This window comes from Ochotona curzoniae, unplaced genomic scaffold, assembly GCF_017591425.1.
Source record: "Ochotona curzoniae isolate NIBS_2020 unplaced genomic scaffold, NIBS_Ocur_1.0 contig_4501, whole genome shotgun sequence".
NCBI lineage: Eukaryota > Metazoa > Chordata > Mammalia > Lagomorpha > Ochotonidae > Ochotona > Ochotona curzoniae.
In genome coordinates this window covers 6,913,831-6,933,495 of record NW_024466307.1, presented here as the reverse complement: position 1 = coordinate 6,933,495, position 19,665 = coordinate 6,913,831, and positions in this window count along the sequence as shown.

Genomic DNA, 19,665 nt, shown 5'->3' with positions numbered 1-19,665 from the left:
ACCAATGTTTATGGTTTATGAGGCATGATAACCTCAAGAATCTGTATGTTCATCAACCAGTAAATGGGGAAACAAAATGGGTCAGCTCTACGCAACAAAATAAGGTTCTATAGTAAACTATTCCCATAAAAACTATTGAATAACTCCACAAACACTCTACCAGGGGAATATGTGAATGCACACACACACACACACACACACACACACACACACACACACAATTAAAGTTACATAGAATTTCTACAAGACGCAAATTCGTGAAGAAAGAATGTAGACAACTGCTTGCCTGAGGCTGAGTATTTAAGGGGAGAGTAACTACAGTGGACAGGAGACAATTTTAGGGCTGATAATAAAGTTTTAAACCGGTTTGAGGTGATGATTACACAGTTGTGTGTGTGTGTTTGTGTGCGATAATTAATGTGATAGCTACAGTAATACACTTCATGGTTTGTAAGCTAGAATTCTAAATGCCTATCCATTTTGTAGCCCTAAGTGTGTCTCAATGCAGTATAGATGTGTCCAAGTGCTTGATACAGTATGGGAACTGAATACTTGCGATACATGAATGATGGAATGAATGGATAAGAGCACTTCCTTTATGGAGGCATGAAAATTTAGAAAAATAAGACGCCTTATACTATTCTTCAAGCTTTTAAAGGTCTTGAATGGACTTCCCTCATCTAGCACACATGGGTATTCTTGGGAATATTCTGCAACAGCCCTGACACTCCTACTGTTCCTGAACGTGGCCATTATCAGGGTTTGAGAAGAGAGGGACACCCCCGCTTTCTCAATTTTGTCCCGTGGCCCCTGGATGGAGGAAACGGGTTCTGTATATATTTAGTGACCTGGAATTATTAGTTGCTAAATATTACTTTCTGATGCCCCATCAAGCCTCTGAAAGCTAATTTTTACAATTGAATCAGACCTCCTGATGTGCACGTCGTAATACAGAACTAATGTACAGCAAACTCTGGCCTAAATGATGAGGGTTCCTCAAAATCTAATCTTCCTCTCAGGAAGTGACTTACTCTCTGGAAAAATCTCACTCATTATATAACCTGACAAAATCATATAATATAGTTTTAATAGCTACAGTTAATACATTAAACATATGGTTTCTCCAATAATTACTAATTTTTACATTTCTCACTACTAATTATGGTATTAAATCGTTCACTCCTTAATTTATTCTGTCATAAGTTTTTATTTATTTCAGACTGAATGGTGATAGAGTTAAGACTTTTGCACTTCTCACATTAGCTTAACATCTCCGATAAAAAGCTGCTGCGTGTTGTAATGGTTTATTATCAAATTATTTTTGGTGACTTAATTTTCCTGCAAACATAGCTTCAATTTACTCATCCCAGAAACGAAACAATTTCAAAGGATACTTGTGAATCTTATCATGACTTTTTGGTATCATTTCAACCCCATTTTGATGATCACTGGCTTAATTATCTAGTGTCACTTCCTGCCTCTTTACCACGGGATATCTTGTATGACATAAGGAATTCAGACAAGTCAATAGCTAGAAAGCCTATTATAACTAACATGCATGAAAGATTTTTAAAATTTCATGTAAAAATACCTATTATAAAAACTAGGGACGGATATTGAAAAATTTGCACTATAATAAAATTATCTTTCCATATAAATATTTTGAAATACCCTAGTGTTGTATGGACTGGGTAGTGGGCATGTGAAAATGAAAAGACCCCACCCCCCACAAAAGTATTATTTTTGCTTGAAATAAATATTACAAGTAATTGCTTGTTATCTTAGAGTGAATAAATACAAATTGTGTGAAACTAGGCATGATATTTGGAAGTTTAAATATACGTAAATGTGCATCTTCCGGAAGTTATTAAAAACTGTCTATATTTAAGTTGTACACTTACAGTGGTTGTCTATGTGCAAGTACACAGTGAAGTCCCCCACACGATGAGGCTAACTAACCTTTCTTCACCTTCACATACTGGTTTCTGTGATGAGAGCACTGTGGATCTATCCACCTAGCAAATGGCAGGTATTCAGGGCAGTAATTCTACCTGTGGTCAGTGTTGTGTGCTCACCATCCAGAATTTATTTAAGCTCCATAACTGGAAGTCTGTGCCCTTGGAGAATACCTCCTCGTATCGACCTCTCTGTAGCCCCTTGTAACCACCATCCAACTCTGAGTTTGGCTGATTTCACTTAGCATAATTCTAGTGATCTATGCACATTGTTTCAAACGAAGAATTTCCTTTCTTTTTAGGACGCATGCTGTTCTGTTCTATCTTAAAGTGATAATATCATTATTTGTATATCCATTATCCCTTTGATGCACATTCAGAATATTTCTGATTTTACCTAGGATGAAAAGCAGTGCAATAAATCTTAACATATATGTGTCTCTTCAAGATTCTGATTTCATTTTCTCTGGATAAAATCCAAAAGTGGAATTGTCAGATCATATAGCAGTTGTAAGTTTTTGAGGAACGTCCATATTGTTTTCCAGAATAAATTTACCAGTTACATTTCCATCACTGTGTGCCAAGATTACCCTTTTTCCATGTTCTTGGCAACCCTTGCGTATCTTTTGTGATTTTGATAATAAGCATTCTCATCTCATTTTGGTTTTAATTTGTACTTTCATGATGATTAGTGATGTTGACTCTTTTTTTCTCTCATATATCCGTAACATATGTCTTCTTTGGAAAAATGATTTTGTAGTTTCTCTTCTCCTTGTAACTGATTTTTGTTTGCTGTTGAGTTGTATGGGCTGTGGTGTAGTAGGTTAGGCTACTACATGCAGTGCCAGCAACACATATTGGCACTGGTTGTCACTTTTTAGTTTCAAATGAAATTGAGGTGAAACCTTGTTTTAATACCTATTTGCTAGTGATTCTTAGCATCCATTCATATGTCTGTTGGCAACAGCAGACAGTCAGAACTAATATAGCTTACAAGAGGGAGTGTTGAAAAACTGCTTATCCTCAACTGGTGTTAGGCCCATTTTCAGTATTTTATCCTAATTTTAAATAACCAAACATGTACCAACAATATTCCAAACTGGCATGATACTTTGTGAAGTCTCCTGGCTTCAGACTGCCTCATGTCCAGCTGTTGCGGCCGTTTGGGGAGTGAATCATTGGACGGAAGATCTTCCTCTCTGTCTCTCCTCCTCTCCATATATGTGACTTTCCAATGAAAAAAAATCTTTAAAAAAATTCTAGTGTAGCTTAGATATTTTTCCATGCCATTATGTGTGGATAGATCTATGGATAACACATTTTTTGTGTGTTATATTTCTGTGAGGTGGTACCTAATGGGTATATTTTCCAGAGAGAGATGAATTCTATCCTAACTTGATAAATTCTTGCAAGATTACCTTTTACTATGTCCTTATCCAGAAATAAATTGGATCCTGCCACTCTGTTGGGTGCTATCACAGAGTGCGGCATCGTAGTAAAGGAATATTTTTTTACTCTGGGCAACTATGCAGCCTTCACCATTGGTGACAAAAATCTCTTAAAAATTGTCCTTTTCAATGTGAAAAGCTTAATTTAAAGTGGTAAGTTAGCAAAGTAACTGAGAAACAAAGACACATTCATCATCAGATATCTTAGATCTAATTTAAAAGCTGTAGTGGAGTATGTGGGTAACAAAATCCTTAGCCAAAAGAGAAAACAACGGAATAGCGAGAGTTGCCACAGTGTAGACAATGGAGACTAGATTGCATTTTAAGATGTTTTAAGAAGAATTTCAGACAGAAAAAACATGAGTTCTTTCATTTTCATTCATCTCTCCCTTGGGTTTCCTGAAAATTACTGTCTTCATAATTTCATTGTTTGCCTAAACAATCTGTGGTCCTATCAATAGAATGACTACCCTACTTAATAAATTTTAAATTCCCTTGTTTATCAAATTTAAGTTCATATGCCAACAATTGCTGAAAATCATGATTTTTCTTTAAGTCATAAAATTAAGAATTTTGAAATCATATTTAGAGCCAGCAAGGAAAAAAGCAATATTTCTCATAGATTGTGGCACGGAAATGTTAAGGGATACAAATGTACTGTTTGTTATTCTTTTTAAAAAATATTTGTTTACTTTTATTTAAAAGGCAGATTACAGAGAGGAGTGTATGTGTGTGTGTGTGAGAGAGAAAGAGAGAGAGAGAAAATCTTCCATCCACTGCTGGTTTACTACCCAACTGGTCACAGTGACTGAAGCTGAGCTGATCCAAAACCAGGGGCCAGGAGGTTCTTCTGGGTCTCCCACATTTCTTGGGCCATCCTCTGCTGTTTTTCAAGACCACAAGCAGGGTACTGAAGCAGAAGTGGAGCAACTGGGACATGAACTGGTACCCACCAGGGATGCTACAGGCAATTGCTCAGAGGATCAGCCTGTTATCACTGCCCCACCCCTGCTTTACAATATTTTATAATCAAGGATTCATTGTGTAAAATACATTTTCTTCATCCTCTCTTTCTGTAAGGCACATATCAGGACCAAATGATTTCTTCTTTGCTTCTTTTTGTAAACTTTTTAGTAATTCTACAATCTCCTTTAGTTTCCAAATTGTTGATATCCCTCTATTTCAAATAATGGTTTACTAAGGATGTACATGAGAGAGCATTAAATACATAGTGGAAAGAAATCATAATGTTTATTTTCATCTGAATGAAAGTATGACACACACACACACACACACACACACACACACACACACACAACAGCTTGGTATAGGAAGGACTCTTCCAGTTATTGGTTCAGATACACACAAGAGCAGGGGCTGGACCAGGAGGGAGCAGGAGTCCAGAATTCCATCAGGGTCTGCCACAGTAGAGGCGTTCTCCCAGAATGCATTAATACCAAGCTGGATTTGCAGTGGGCCAGCCGGGACTCTACTAGCACTCCGAAGCGCAAGGTGCACCTCTGACGTGGCTGAACCAGCACCAGGTTGCCCGACTCCAAATTACTCGGTAATACTAAAACAGCAAAAACTGTTTTATAAAGAATAGACATGCGGGAACAAAGAAGGAAGTGAAAAAAATCCTGAAAAACAAACAGCAAAATTCTTTCCTTGCCCTCTTTTTCTCTCTGTTGATGTTGTTCTGGAGTCGTGAATGTAGTCATGGAGTCATGGGAGTAGAGGTAGATTTAAAATGAGGAGATTTTCAAATTATATTGTAATACTGATAGAAGTTTGAATGATAAAATCTTGCTCTTTATTAAATCAACAGGGCTAACAGATCTGTAGGCATATTTGTAATGCATCTCTCTGATGCCCCTTGGATTTTTTTTTCTGAAACAGATTCCAAGTAGTGCCGATTGCATGGATATTTTACTCTGCTAGCATGTGTTTTTGCAACTCCACTATTTTCCACTCACCATAAAGTCTAGATGAATCATGCCAGGCAAAAGTGATCATATATTCTGCTTTAAGATAAGAAACTGTTATTTAATGAAGTTTTGTTCTTGTTGATGATGATGTTCTATGTGTAGACAAAGGCGGGAATGGAAAGTGTGATGATCTAGGATTTTCTGTGGGTGAACCCATGGATGTACCACACAGGCCAGTAACTATTAACAGCATCTTCTAATTCCTTCTCCATTTGTGGTCCATCCGTGTTCCCAGGCTTCAGCTGGTGTAGCAGAAAAACAAAACACAAAACAAACAGTGCTCTAGCCAGAAACTTCTGAGTCACACCGTGAAATTCATCTATGTTGTGCTTTTCAGCAATAGTTTATTGTATTTTATTGTTCCTTACATTTTCACATGTGATATTCCACTGCTTTTCTTGTTTATGATCATGGAGTGAGGAGTGGTAATACACTTGACTATTAATTTTGTTATGCACATTCTTAAACGTGTGTTAGTGCACCTGTATGTGAATTCAGTTACCTATAGTAGAAGTGGTGTGCCACACAGTGGTTGCATGTTTGTTTCAGTAGAAAAGGCTAATATTTCTTTGAAATTATTATTCCAGGATGGATGTATGGGAATTCTGCTGTCCGATATCCTTGCAGCATTGACTTTTGTCCAGGCCCTCAGCTATGGCCCTTTGTGTTAATAGGGCCGCGTTACATTTCATTGGTGATCAGTAAGAAAGAGTACCTTTGTCTATCTAAATCTCTTCTTTATTAAAGTAAAAAAAATGGTGCTTATGAATATTTTAAAATGAAAATAATTCAAGAAATTTAATAAGGTAACTATTTATGTACTGTATTTTTTATCCATATAAAAGTTACAAATCTTTACTGAACATGAATGCATCCGATTTTTGTGGATTTCTACTTGGTGTGTGTTCTTTTAGAGCAATGTAAATACGCAGAGGGTAGTCAGAATTTATTTCTGTTATTACTATGTATATTATAACAGCATCGCAAGTTTGTGACCAAAACCTCAGCTCGCTATTTTTGGTTCATCTACATGTTGTAGAGGAAAAAAAAATGGTTCATTCTATTCCCACTAGCTGCTTGGTAGAGCTCAGCCTTTCCTGGGGCTGTATAACACTTGGTGGAACTGTAATGCTTGTGCTGTCACCTCTAAACATCATTACACCTTAGCAAATCTGCAGAGTTATACAACACTGTGATTAAACAGAATCACACCACTGGCAGAGCACAGACGCCGAGATTCGCTGATATTGAATCCCAAAAGCTCCAGTCATCTTACCTAAAGTCTATAGTAAAGGAGAAAATTGCCAGTGTCTGAAAAGAACATCAAAACAAAACAAAAAAACCTTTATCAGTACAATTGAGAGGATGGAGAAGACAAAGTAAGCTCCCAGCCCTGCTGATACTGCTTGTAGCCAACAATGTTTTCTTTAGTTATTGCCTTATTGCTATGAAAAAATTAAGAAATTGAACACAAACTTTTTTTTTTTAAAGAAAAGTGGGGACTTCATTTGGAATTGAACAAGGAAATAATAAAGAACAAAAATCTTTCTAACCCCTGAGAATTTCAGAGAATTTGTAGGTCACATGGTTGTAATCATATGGTCTTACAGGGGAAAATACACAGCAGAAAATTATTCTTTGTTTCAGAAATAAAAATGTTACGTTTCTCATAGCTGACAGTTCTGTCGTGTTTGACGCAAACACCATTTTCTGCTTTGGTAAAGACAGGAGTTTGCATCAGAGCTCAACTTTTTAAGCAATGCAGCAATCATGAATCATACAGGTCTGTTACCGTTTCTAATAATTAAAAAAACATGATGAAAAAAACATGATAAAACCCTTCTGAGTCCCACATGACTCTGTCTAATTTGGAGATTTTCACGCATTTCCAAGCTGAGACTTGAGGTTGAGTGCAAATAGTGCACAGGCCTGGCTGCCACATCCTGAGTTCCTGTGAATGCTACTGGGGAAGTCACGTCTCCTTCACCCCGGAACTGACACCCCACTCCCAGGAAGCAAGTGCACCTTGCACTGCAGCTCACAAAACTCACTGTCACAATGGTGTCTGTGTTGCTCAATACCTGCTGTTGTTTTGCATGACAGAGTAAGAGCGTATTTGAGGAGTAATTATTTTGCCTGCAAGTGTTTCACGCTATTTTTGAATTTCCACTTGCACTTCCTCAGCTGGATTTATCTTGATGGATTTTGTTAATTAAGTAGGTCATCAGGTCCTCTAGCGAGGCAGGCAGTGACAGGCAGCTCCTCATCTTGGTGAACTCTTCAGAATTATCCTTGGTGTAATGACAGTGATTCAACACTTGACTGTTCAGAGGAAGAGCTTATGGGGAAATGTCATCAAGAAATGCTTCTATTGGGATTTGAGTTTGCCATTTAAAAAAATATTTGCTTATTTGAAAGGCACAATAGAGAGAGCAAGAAGAAAGCAATGGAATCCTCTATCCTTTGGTTTGCTTCGCATATGGCCACCACAGTTGTGGCTGGACCACTCTGATTCCAGGAGCCAGAAAAACCATGTGGGTCTCCCACACGGATAACAGGGACACAAGTAGTCACTCTCACCATCCTCCACTGTCTCCTCAGGCTCATTTGCAGGAAGTTGGATTACAAGAGGAGCAGTTGGACTTCAAACTGGCATTCTGATGTGGTGTGCTGGCATCTAAGTAATAGCTGAGCCTCGGTGCCACAATGCCAGCCTCTCATTGTGTTATACATGTTGCTTTGTTTAATTTATTCCTTCATGTATGTATATATTTTATGTGCGTTAGTGTAGTTGCAGTTTGTTGCTCATAAAGTCATCAGTTCAAGTATTCTCTGTCCCACACTGAGAGTGGAGTAATACCTAATTGAGATTTATAAGCTCAGTTTTCATTTTCTCATTTGGACAGAAAATCAAAATCTTATTCATTTGAAAAGTCTCATTCATATTGCCTACAATTCAGTCCTCTAACCTGAAGCTAACGTTTTGGAAAGGCTTACTGTATATCAAGACCTACATGAAGAGCTCTATGTATACCATTCATTTAATCCTTTTTGCAAAAAGTGATGCAATAATCACCTCCATATTAGGCTTGGAAGGAAAATGTAAGCTTCATGTTTGAAGCCCCTGAGACTTGTGCAAATTACCTGTCCTGTAAGAAGCAATGCAAGATCCAAATTGACGACCAGTTGAAACCCTATGTGGATTCTGTATGGCCAAAGACTCCACATTGTTCCCAGGAACTGAAGAACCCCTAGAATTCATCTGGTATGTCTGATGTATCAACAAGGTCAATGGCTGTATTTGAGGATAATCTGAGGTATGGACTCCAAGTAGGATCAATGAAATTCAATTCCTGGAACAAAAGGCTAGAAATAGTCTTTTTTTTTTTTTAAGATTTCTAGTGATTTATATAAAAATGACTGAAACTTTAGCTACGTTTTCAGTTGTGTTCACATGAAATCTGGGATGCAAGCCTCCTCCTGTCCTCCTGTTCCACTCTGGGGTCCCCCCCGTATATGACCGTCTATTAAGAGATTGTCAGGATCGCTCTTGGATCCCAATGTATGTCTTTATAGTTTTTGCTAATGTCTAATGCAGAGTTGAGTCTGCTGTCTGTAAGTTACCTGTTGTCATCTTGATCGGTTACACTTAACATCTTCCTCACACTTTCTAAGAAGGTGGAAGATTTCTCTGCTCTTCTGATCATTACAGGGTAACATAGGGAATTAAAAGCATAACAGTTTTCAGTTCTTTGATGAAGATCATAAGCAGTCTGTCTCTCATCGATTGTTGGTTCATTGGTTACATCACAGTATCTTACTGCATGTGGTACAGGCTGTTTGAGGTTGTAATACTATTATAGTTTACAGGTACTATTTTTCGGGTTGACATCATTTCATCTTAAATTAAGGCAAACACGTGGTATCTAACCTTTTGTCTTCATTAAGCATGTTAGAAAGCAAATTGTAGCATCTTTGTGTATTTGAGCAACACAAATTATTTTGTTATTGATGTGATTGTCTCAGATTGTAAGTTTTGCCTCAAGTCGCACGTCTGTCACATTGTCCCATGATTGACAGAGAGCCTCTGATGGAGGCCAGCTGTTGGGGTGCTGCCTACTCGCGACTGAAGCTTTCTGGAGGCCGTGGCTATCACGTTTTCCTTGAACATGGCTCTCGCTCTGTACGTGTGCATATTGTGCAGCGAACAGAGAGCTCACAGCAGCCTCTCCACGGCATCTGTTCTTTATAGTCTGATGAAGAAGCTGCAGAAGGTTTGGGGAAACTTGCTGAAGCTTGTTGTCACTTAGCAGGAAGTGTTTAGAAGTTTGCAAAGAGCAGAATTACAATTTGTCAAATGTTGCAAACTCCCCAGTGAGCACACGGTGTTTGATTCCACCGTTGCTCTAAATGCGATAGCATTTTGTGTACTTTTCGAGCGGCTGACTTTCCTTTTTGGTAGAATGCTAAACGCTCCAACACGGGAGCTCATGGCCCCTCAGGTGAGACTCATTCTTTCTTTTCTTTGACTTCTTTTCTTTGCCAGTTGCAGGGTGAGAGGTTAGGGAGGGGTTGCAGGTTGTTAGAATCACAGCCTCAGGTACCTGGGAACCTGCCTCGCTGATGGGGTAAAGAGAATTTTCTTTTTTGATTAAAAGTTTTCTTTCAGACTTACCAGGAAATCTTGCAAAGAGTCAGGCAAGTTCAGAATCCAAGGCTTTATTGGGTGAGTGTACAGGTGACAATCCTTTGTATAAAGCTCAGAACCCTCCTGAGACCATTGTGTACACTGGCCTGGTTAGAACCATCAAGAACACAGTGAACCCAGGTTATGAAGGCCCTGCTTCCTCCTCCTAACCCCCTCTTAAGTGTGTGTTCTAAGATCTTTATGATATTTTTTTATTTAAAAATTTTATTTGCTGGGGGCCAATGCCATGGTATAATAGGCTAAGCTTCTGCTTGTGACATCAGCATTTAATTAGAGCACCAGTTTCAGTCCCAGCAGTTCCACTTCCTGTCCAGCTCCCTGCTTTTGGCCTGGGAAAGCAGCAGAAGGTAGTTCAAGTCCTTGGGTTCCTGCATCCACATGGGAAACTGGGAAGAAACTCTAGCTTCTGGCTTCTGATGGGCATAGCTCCAGACATTGTGGCCATTTATGTGGTGAATCAGCAGATGGAAGATCTCTTTCTCTCTCTCTCTCTCTCTCTCTCTCTCCCTCTCTCTCTTTCTCCCTCCCTCTCTCTATCTTTTCTTCTCTCTGTAAATCTACCTTTTAATAGAAAGAAGAGAAAGCTTTTTAAAAATTATTTGCTTCAGACAAATGAAGGGAGGGAAGAACAGAGAGGGAAAGAAAGAAAGAGAGATAGCAAGAACCCATCTACTGTCTCATTCCCCATTGGCCTGTAATGACTGTGGCTAAAGCAAAAAGCAGGAACAATATCCAGGTCTCCCAGGTAGGTAATCAGGATCCAACTACTGGACTCTCCAAGGTCCTACATGAAGAGAAACTGGAATCAGGAACCCATGCAAGTCTTGAACCAGACACTCTGTTATGGGACATGGGCATTCCAGACCATGTGTCTTAATTGAAGGCCAAAAATATGCCCTCTCCCCAGCCCCTGTTTTCTTTTAGCATTGTGTTTGCCATGTAATTTATAACTTTGAGGATTCAGAGAAAATGCTTTTGCCCATCTGTTTGCGATTTGGTTACTTGGTTTGGTTAAAGGCAGAGTGTATGGCTTTATTTAAGGACAAATTTGGCAAGTGTTGAGGTTCACCCAGGACCAACCAGCATAAGACAAATTTTAAACAAACACTTAAAAATGTAAGGTAAAATAAAATTGTGTTGTTGCAAGTGCCTCTTGTTACTTAAAAAAAAAGTATTTCCAATCTTCCGCATATATCAGATGTAAACACACAGCATTGCGTTGAAAAAGCTTTGCTGAAAATATGATTTCAGTGAAAACAGAATCAGGTGCTATGATGAATTATTTAAACTCTGAGCCTTTTTTTCGTCTCTGCTGCTCAGAGCACACGCAGAGGGAATGCAGCAACAGCGTGGGGAAAGTTATAGGCTGGCTGAAAATGGGGCTCTGGGGTTTGGAACGAGTCACCATCTTCCTCTGTGCCTGTTGATACAGGCTGGCTCTTGCAGGAACAACCGAATGACCTAATCAGGACTCTATTCTGGTTTTCTTAAGTTTTATAATTTCTCTTTTAAATAAGGTACTATCTCCTGCTCTCTTCTCTGAGATGTAGTTTCACCGAGTTTGCAGTTTGAATTATGGGGCTCACTGTGGTGTCTCTCCAAGTCCTGAGCATGAGGTGTGGAGAAAGAGATGCTTGGACCTTCTGAGCGTGGACCTGGAGTGAACAGAACGAATGTGCTGCAGCAGCCGTGTCGCATACACCTGCCCCAAAGGGTCTGTGCATGCACAGTGGGGTAGGCTGTGATGGCGTAGGACCTTAAGAGATGTGGGAACCCTAATGAGAGTTCCATTGCCCCTCTGAATAGACTTAGTATGTATCGGAAAACCCTATCACAGTCACTGCTGTGAAATGTAAAAGACAGTTATGTGAATTTCAAAAGGAGCCTTTTCTGATCATTCTTCAGAAGAATCTTCATTTTGAAACTTGTATGAGAATGAAATGCTTTTCTGGCTGAGCCTGGCTTTGCTATTTCGTTTACGATGGCAAACAGTAAAAAAGGGAGACCGTTTCTGCACCATGTCCCTGCTGCATTGTTCGAGAGTTGTGTAGATGGCCGTTGATGAGAGTTTCTGGGGAACTTCTTGAGAGTGACCCACAAGAACTGAAGAAAAAAAGCATTAATTTCTTAGGAATATTAGCACCCTTAATAAAAGGAAAGCAGCCTCTTGGGCCTTTAATTGCAATCAAGAGAAATGTGAATTCTTGTGGGCTTATGCTTTTCCTGTTCTGTTTTCACCATTTATGTCCAACCAGGAATTACTCCACAGCACTTCGTTTATAGCTTGGATTTCTGTCCCTTCTATAGATGTTATTGTAAGTTGCTATTACCTTTAGACCAATGAAACTTTGTCAAAAATTCTGAAACGTTACAGTTAAGCAAAATGTTACTTCTACCCTGTTGGGATTTCTGGCTGGGCCTGGTGATGAAAATGCAGAATGGAAATTGCGGAAGCACATAGAATTTTACGTGTATGTTCATGCCTGCATAGGAAATTAAAACCCAAAGGAACAGGAAAACTTAAATGCTTGTCAAGTAGGTTTGAAAAGGATGGACAAGTGAGGAACACTAGCTGAAATGTGTGGAGGGCTAAGGAAGAGTGGCATTACCTTAACAATGTCTGGGCATGGTTTTCTGTGCTTTAATACTGTATCTCTGGTAAGGGGTGCTTGTCTCCTGGTGAGATGTGGCATCTTTCATATGAGCATTTGCCTCATCCCTGGTGGTTTAGGGAGAGAGAGCACTCTTGTTCCATCCAGTATTTATCATATAGCTCAAAATGATCCTTATGCCAAGAGGCACACTCGGGGTTGGTATATTCTGCTGCTCTTCATAATCTCTGATGATTATTACATCTTTGGAAAAATTAAAACTTTGATCTCTTTGCTTTTATTTGGTTTGAAAGCAAAGGAGAGACGGAGACAGAAACATTCCATTTGCTGTTCCATTCCACAAATGCCTGCCTCAAAGATGACAAACCAGGTCAAAACCCAAAAAGCCCAGAACTCAAGCTCTGCGCCCCCTAGGGGGAAGTGTGTGGCCTAACACATGCTACTTCCTCGAATGTGCCTAGGCAAGAGCCTAGAATCAGAAGCAGAGCTGGAACTTGGGCAAACACTCCAGCACAGGGTGTGTGCAACTTGCACACTGCACCAAACACCTGCTCCTGTGATGGTTAATTTGCTGTGTCAGTCCGATTGAGTGAAGAGATGCCTTAAGAGCTTGTCAAATATTATTTTGAGCTTAGTCTTAGCATTTTAAGATGAGATTAGCAAAATTTCCTAATCTGCTATATGTGTAGCATATTAATGTGTAGCATAAAAATAATAATAAAAATACACAGTACTCTGATGAAAAGTGAAAGTAGCCAGTGGATTTTGAGAAAAAGCTTGCATTGATATATTTGGGTACAATTTTTTTATATCTAAATCCAGTCTATGTTTGTAACCTATGAAACAGAAGTATTGTATGTGGTTTCTCGAATTTTCATTTTACCTACTTTGGGTCACTGAATGTGGCATTGGAAAGAGCATTTAATTCTATCATTTGTATCGTGCAATCATATCGTTAGAATCAATTAATGTTGGATATTTATTTCCTTTTGTTTATAATCCATTTAATTAAAAGTTTATGTAATTTCATGTTCATTGATAGCTGTTTATCAATCAGATTGCAAAATTTTTGAACATTTAACGATTGATCTGTCAAGCTTCTACAAGCCAGCTCTAACATACCATTACTTAATCTTTTCAAGCATTGCCTTTCTGGTTTGAAGCCTTTATTTTACAGTGATGAACCTGTATCATAATGGATAAGCCCCTGTGTCACTATATGTTCCACCTGAAGTAATATAACCTACGGGATTGTATTAGACTTCTCTTACAACTCAAGTGTCAAAGCTGTTAGATGAGGATTTCCATCTTACTTCATTCCCCTTTGTAATTCTGATTCTCCTTTTCATTCTTTCATTATTCAAGTTTCTCCGTAGAAACAGAAGCAACAGGAGAGCTTGATGGACTCATAGGAGATATGTGACAGGCACCACCTGATTTGATTATGAAGACGAGGAAGTCCTATAGCCACGATCTGGAAGTTACCTTAGCAGGCATCCTAGGCCTGTTTTTTTTTTTTTTTTAAGATATATATATATATTTTTATTGCTAAGTCAGATATTCAGAGAGGAGGAGAGACAGAGATTTTCCATCTGTTGACTCACTGCCCATGTGGTGATAACGGCCAGAGCTGAGCCAGTCTGAAGCCAGGAGCCAGGAGCTTCTTCCAGGTCTCTCACACAGATGCAAGGTACCACATCCTTGGGCTGTCCTCAGCTGCATTCCCAGGCCACAAGCAGGAAGCTGGGTGGAAAGCATGGCTGCTGGGATTAGAACAGCATCAGTATGGAATTCTGGTTCATTCAAGGCGAAGACTTCAGCTGCTAGGCCACTGCACCCAGCCTAGGCCTGTTCTTAAAATCTTGAATCATCACTAATCTGGACAATTCATCCTCATTGTTGTATTGTATTCCATTGCAGAAATAAACTGTGACTTATCATATGTTTGCACGTATTTACATTTATAGATTATCAAATCTTTATATTATCAAACAGCAATACAAATATTTCTGCTATGAATATTCATATTCATGTTTTGGTAAAGATAGGTACACATGCACTTTAGAATATACAGAGGTCGAATTTTAGGTTTATGAAGAAGAATATCTGGGCAACTTGTTACTAATATGCTTAATGTTAGAAATTTTTAGTAATAAGCATTCTGAATAAATGAGTATATTGCCAAATCCTGCTAGCGAACCATAAGAATGGTCCTTTCACATGTTATCACAAGACCTCAGAGACCTGGGGATGCTGTACTGGAATCCTTGTGGCCTCAGAGGAAGCCATCTGTGTCCTCTGCCATCTCCCTTAACAATTCTCAAGATCTAGTTTGTCTCTGCAATTACATTTTGAGATATTGAAAGATAAAAAAAAAAAAACCTTTGCCATGTCTAATATGTTCCATAGTGCCAGAAGTATTAAGTTTGAACTGAATCCAAAGTTGCAAATGTATTGAAATATTTGAGGTAACCCGTTTAAACTTAAAAAAAACAAAAAGGCAGCCTAAGCAAAAGGAAACCTTTTTCCCCATGAAGGAAAGTGAAGGATTTAAAAACATTGCACATTTGCCAGCACAGAAGTACTGTGTTGACTTTTATTACTCTATTTCTTCTGCAAGATTGTCTACCACTCTCACGTTTGCTCTTCTAAATTTCCATCATTCAACTGCACAACAAGGATATGTTTCCTTAAAAAAAAAATAATTGCTAATTATTCTGTCAACCCTAGGCATTATCGAGATAGTTCTTAGGAAGGCAATTCCTGGGATTTCCCGGGTCATCTACCTTCTGTTAAAAAGGTTTCATGTCAACTAAAGCTTATATAATTCACTAAAGCTGGTATATTAGGTTATAGAAGGTTCCAAGTTATTGTCAAAAATGTTTCCGACATCCAGTCAGACATATGCCATGATTTGTGCAAAGCACATTGAAAGGAAAATGAGGAGAAACGGTGCCTGGGCCTGAGTCCTATCAACATAAACATTTCTTCAAGCTATGTTCTGACAGAAGCAATCTTGCTTGAAGCCAATGCAAACCATTATAAAGTCAGGCGAAGCCTTTGCTCGACCACGAATAAAACCAGAACATGACATTTATATCAGGAGTTTAGATGGAACTGAGAGCCAAGACTGGGCAAGATTGCATGTTGGAAAATTCTGTAACTCATGGATCGTTTTCCCTGAAGCATATGCACGTTAATGTGCCTAAAACTTCAGAGAGGAACTTACTCATACTTTTTGATGCAAGTTACATGAAGTGCAGACAAAGAGTCTTATGATTTGAACAGGCACAAGATGCACAGCATTTTGAAAATCCCAAGATAGCTTATGCACTTTTTTTTTTCTTCACAGTAGGAGTAGAACTGGAAGTTCTGAATCAGGAGTGTAAATGCATTGCAGTGCAACAAAAATTTGAGAAATAGTAAAAGGAATACAAATTAATTATCTGGGATTCTATTATCACATCCCACTCAAGTTTCTGTTAACCACTGCATTGTAGATGGTTCATTTAGGATCTAAGTTACCTGCTGGCTTAAAAACGGAAAGAGATGTAAATCATCTCAAAATGTTAAGAGGGAATAGTTTCATGAGGCCTTATCTGTACTGAATTTTTTTCCCTGAACTGGAATCAAGTGTATAAGAATACAAATAGATGATTCTATAGTGGTATAAGCTTCATCCTGCAGTGTGGTAGGCAAAGATCCAAATAGATTGATTTGATCATTTATTTGACAAGTACAGCTTGCCTGTCCAAACAATTCAATACAACAATAGATGTGCTTGCTTGGTGGTCCTGCTAAAGAGGACAGATGAAGTGTCACAGTTCAAGGTATTCCTGTCCCTCTTGGGACACGCACACATGGCTTCTACCATGTTCTCTTTTTCTTTGTACCACAAAGCTTCCATTTTAAAAGTAGTAAATCTAAGATGCCTTCGGTGTGACCTAAAATTATGTGTTTAGCTAGAATAAGCCATATCCTATGAAAGCCATTAACTGCAGCTTGGATTGGTAAATCAAACTGCCCTTCATCGTAAGTACCTTTTGAATCCTTGGAATTCAAACTAAACGCTTGCATACTAACATGACATGGTGTCTCACTAATGAATGCATGGAAGACAAAAGGAAAACACATCGACTGTCTTTGACAATGTGTAAATGTAGGTTGAGAGAAAGTATGTGAGGCTTACATATTCTGGAAGGTATTTTGGTGCAAGTCTTCCTCAAATGAAAGAGATAAAGAGGCAACATATATTTTAACTTACAAAATTGTATGTATCTCTTTATATCTTGTTAAAGGCACTGTATGCTCTTTATTACTTCATTAGCACATTTCACTCTTTTTAAACTATCAAACACCACTACTTCCATATATTTTTATGTTAATATAGTGCTCACAGTATAATGTTGTTCAAACAGCAGTCGTTTTGTGTAATTCACACAGGTAGGCAAGTGGGGTCCTAGATGTGCAATTTAGAGAGCCATATTGAAATTAAACATGCAGGCACACAGGGTTTGTTAAGGGGCACAGGCATATTAGCTCGCTTGGGGTACATTGCCTTCACCTCTAAGTACCTTCTCTCCTTTCTCCACATGCGGGATCCTCCAAAGATGCTGTGAACCAAAATGATGATACAGAGCCCCACTTCCTAGTAGTTCCACATCACATTTTTTTGAGAATGTGAAAGGATTTGAGTAGAGGTCACCTAAGATAACACATTTTTTTTTTTTTTTGCTCATCTGGGTCAAGCATAATTTCTTTCTATTCCTATTTGCATTTAATTTGGGATGATATAGAGACCATGAAATAGCAAATGAGACAATGCTTCAATACTGAGTAAGTATTGAAGGTATGGAGAAGTAGGGACTAGCACTGTGGTTTAGTGAGTAAAGCCTCCATACTATCTTACACCCTAGCATCACCTGCAGGGTAAAAGAGACTTACATAAGGTATTTAGAATGACTGAAGCTAGAAGAAGATAACTAATGGTTGGATGCGTGTCAAATTGAGTTAGTCAAATGTGCTTGGAATTTTGCACTATTTTTTTCAGAACTTTCATATAGGTTGCTGAAAATGGAAATCTGAGATTTGTATTAGGTATTTCTCAAGTAAAAAGGAAATAAAGTTAAGTGCCCCTGACTTTGATTGTTAGATAATATGCTAAGCGAAGTAATGAAACCATATCGACACATAACATGGAACAATGATGAATGATGTGTGTATATATATATACACGTACCTATAAACTATATATTATATACTACTAGGTATGTCATATAGTATGGACTATATATAGTACACGTTGAAATAAAATGGTTAAGTCTACAGTAAAAGATTGCATCCCATTTCAGACTATCTAACTGTAATCGGGTGCTTGCTCTCCACTCCAGCTTGAGTGGGTTGTTGCCCATGTGGGGGTCTTGGCAGTGTTCTTGGCATTCGTATTCAGCTTGGTGCAGCCCTAGCTGTAACAGGCATTGGAGGAGTTAGTCGGAGGATGAGAGATCTCTGTCTCTGTCTCTGTGATTAAACATTAACCTTCAGGTATGACTAGATTTTTAAAGGAACACATACTTTTATACATACACAGAGACATATAGTTTGGAAATCAAATGCATAAAAGCAATGCTTTTTTTCTTGTTTGATTCAAGAAGAGACTCAGCATTCATAAAAGTTTTCAGGGATTATATAGAACTGCTAGGGGGAAGGCTGTATGTTCTATTTTTATTCAGTTTATTGATGTGAGCCTCCTTGGGAGCTAAGGTTTCTGTCAAAGAGTGGGTCATGCAGTGTGCTGGGATTTGCTTGAGGGGTGGGTGAGAAGTCAGCAGTGGCCTGAGGAGGTAGAAATCCTTGCCTTGCCAGTGAGGGTTAACCTGGCTTTGGGGAAGGGACCCCCTACTCCTCATGCTAGCTCCCACAAGAGCTGACTGCCTCTTGCTCCCAGGTCCTCTTCCAGGCCAGCCTGCACAGGCCCTGCAGTTTATCACCCTTGGACTTAGGCTGTGCCAAAATTTCTGCCTCAGATCTCAAAATTCAAGATTCTAACATCTCCAAGGCAAATGTAATTAATAGTGACCAAAACTAGTAAAAAAATGCCATCCCCCCCCCAAAAAAACCACATGAACTGGAAAAAATTCAGATGTTTCCTAAATTTCATAGACAGTCTCACCCTCCTATATTCCTTCCATTTTTGGAGTACTAGGTCTTTGGATGAAAGCAGGCTCGCTGCTTCTCCATGCTTCCTTGGCGAGTTAGAATCACTATGGAAAATCTCTCTACAGTTTGACAGTTGACATTGTCTAGGTCAGGAGCACCATGGCCAGCTGTCATGTGATTGTTCTGAGAATAATCAGAATGCTGTGAGCCCATCGGCTGGGAAAAATGACTATATTCCTAGTAAAATAAATGTATGTAATGTCCATGCAGTGTGAGTGTGGCTAAATATTCCTGGGCACACTTGAGGCACTTTGGAAGAAAATAAACCATTTTAGTAGTCATTTTTGCTTTCTTTGCTCCTACTCTGTCAATTTAAAAAAATCACACAAGCAGAACTTGGGGTTTCGATTCTCCCTGTCCATCCGGGAGGGTGTCCGCAGGCTTTGCCCGCAGGTAGGTCACAGGGAGCCAATGCAAATCATGCCAGCAGCCTCGGGTTTCCTCCAGGACACAGGCAGGGCAGGTTTTAAGACAACCGAGAGAGAGGGAGAGAGAGAGAGAGAGAGAGAGAGAGACAGAGAGAGGAGCGCGAGCGCGCACTGCAGGCACAACAAACTAAGGCCATTTATCTTCCGGTTTAGCAGGAGGATGAGATTGTCCCTCTAGGGTTCTCACCTGTTTCTCCTGTTGCACGAAGGTGATGCTGCTGGTGTGCCTTGAATCTCCTCAGGGTCCTCCTAGTTGTCTGCTTTGGACAGAGCTGGAGGGAGGACCCAGCCTTGGCTCCACAGTTCT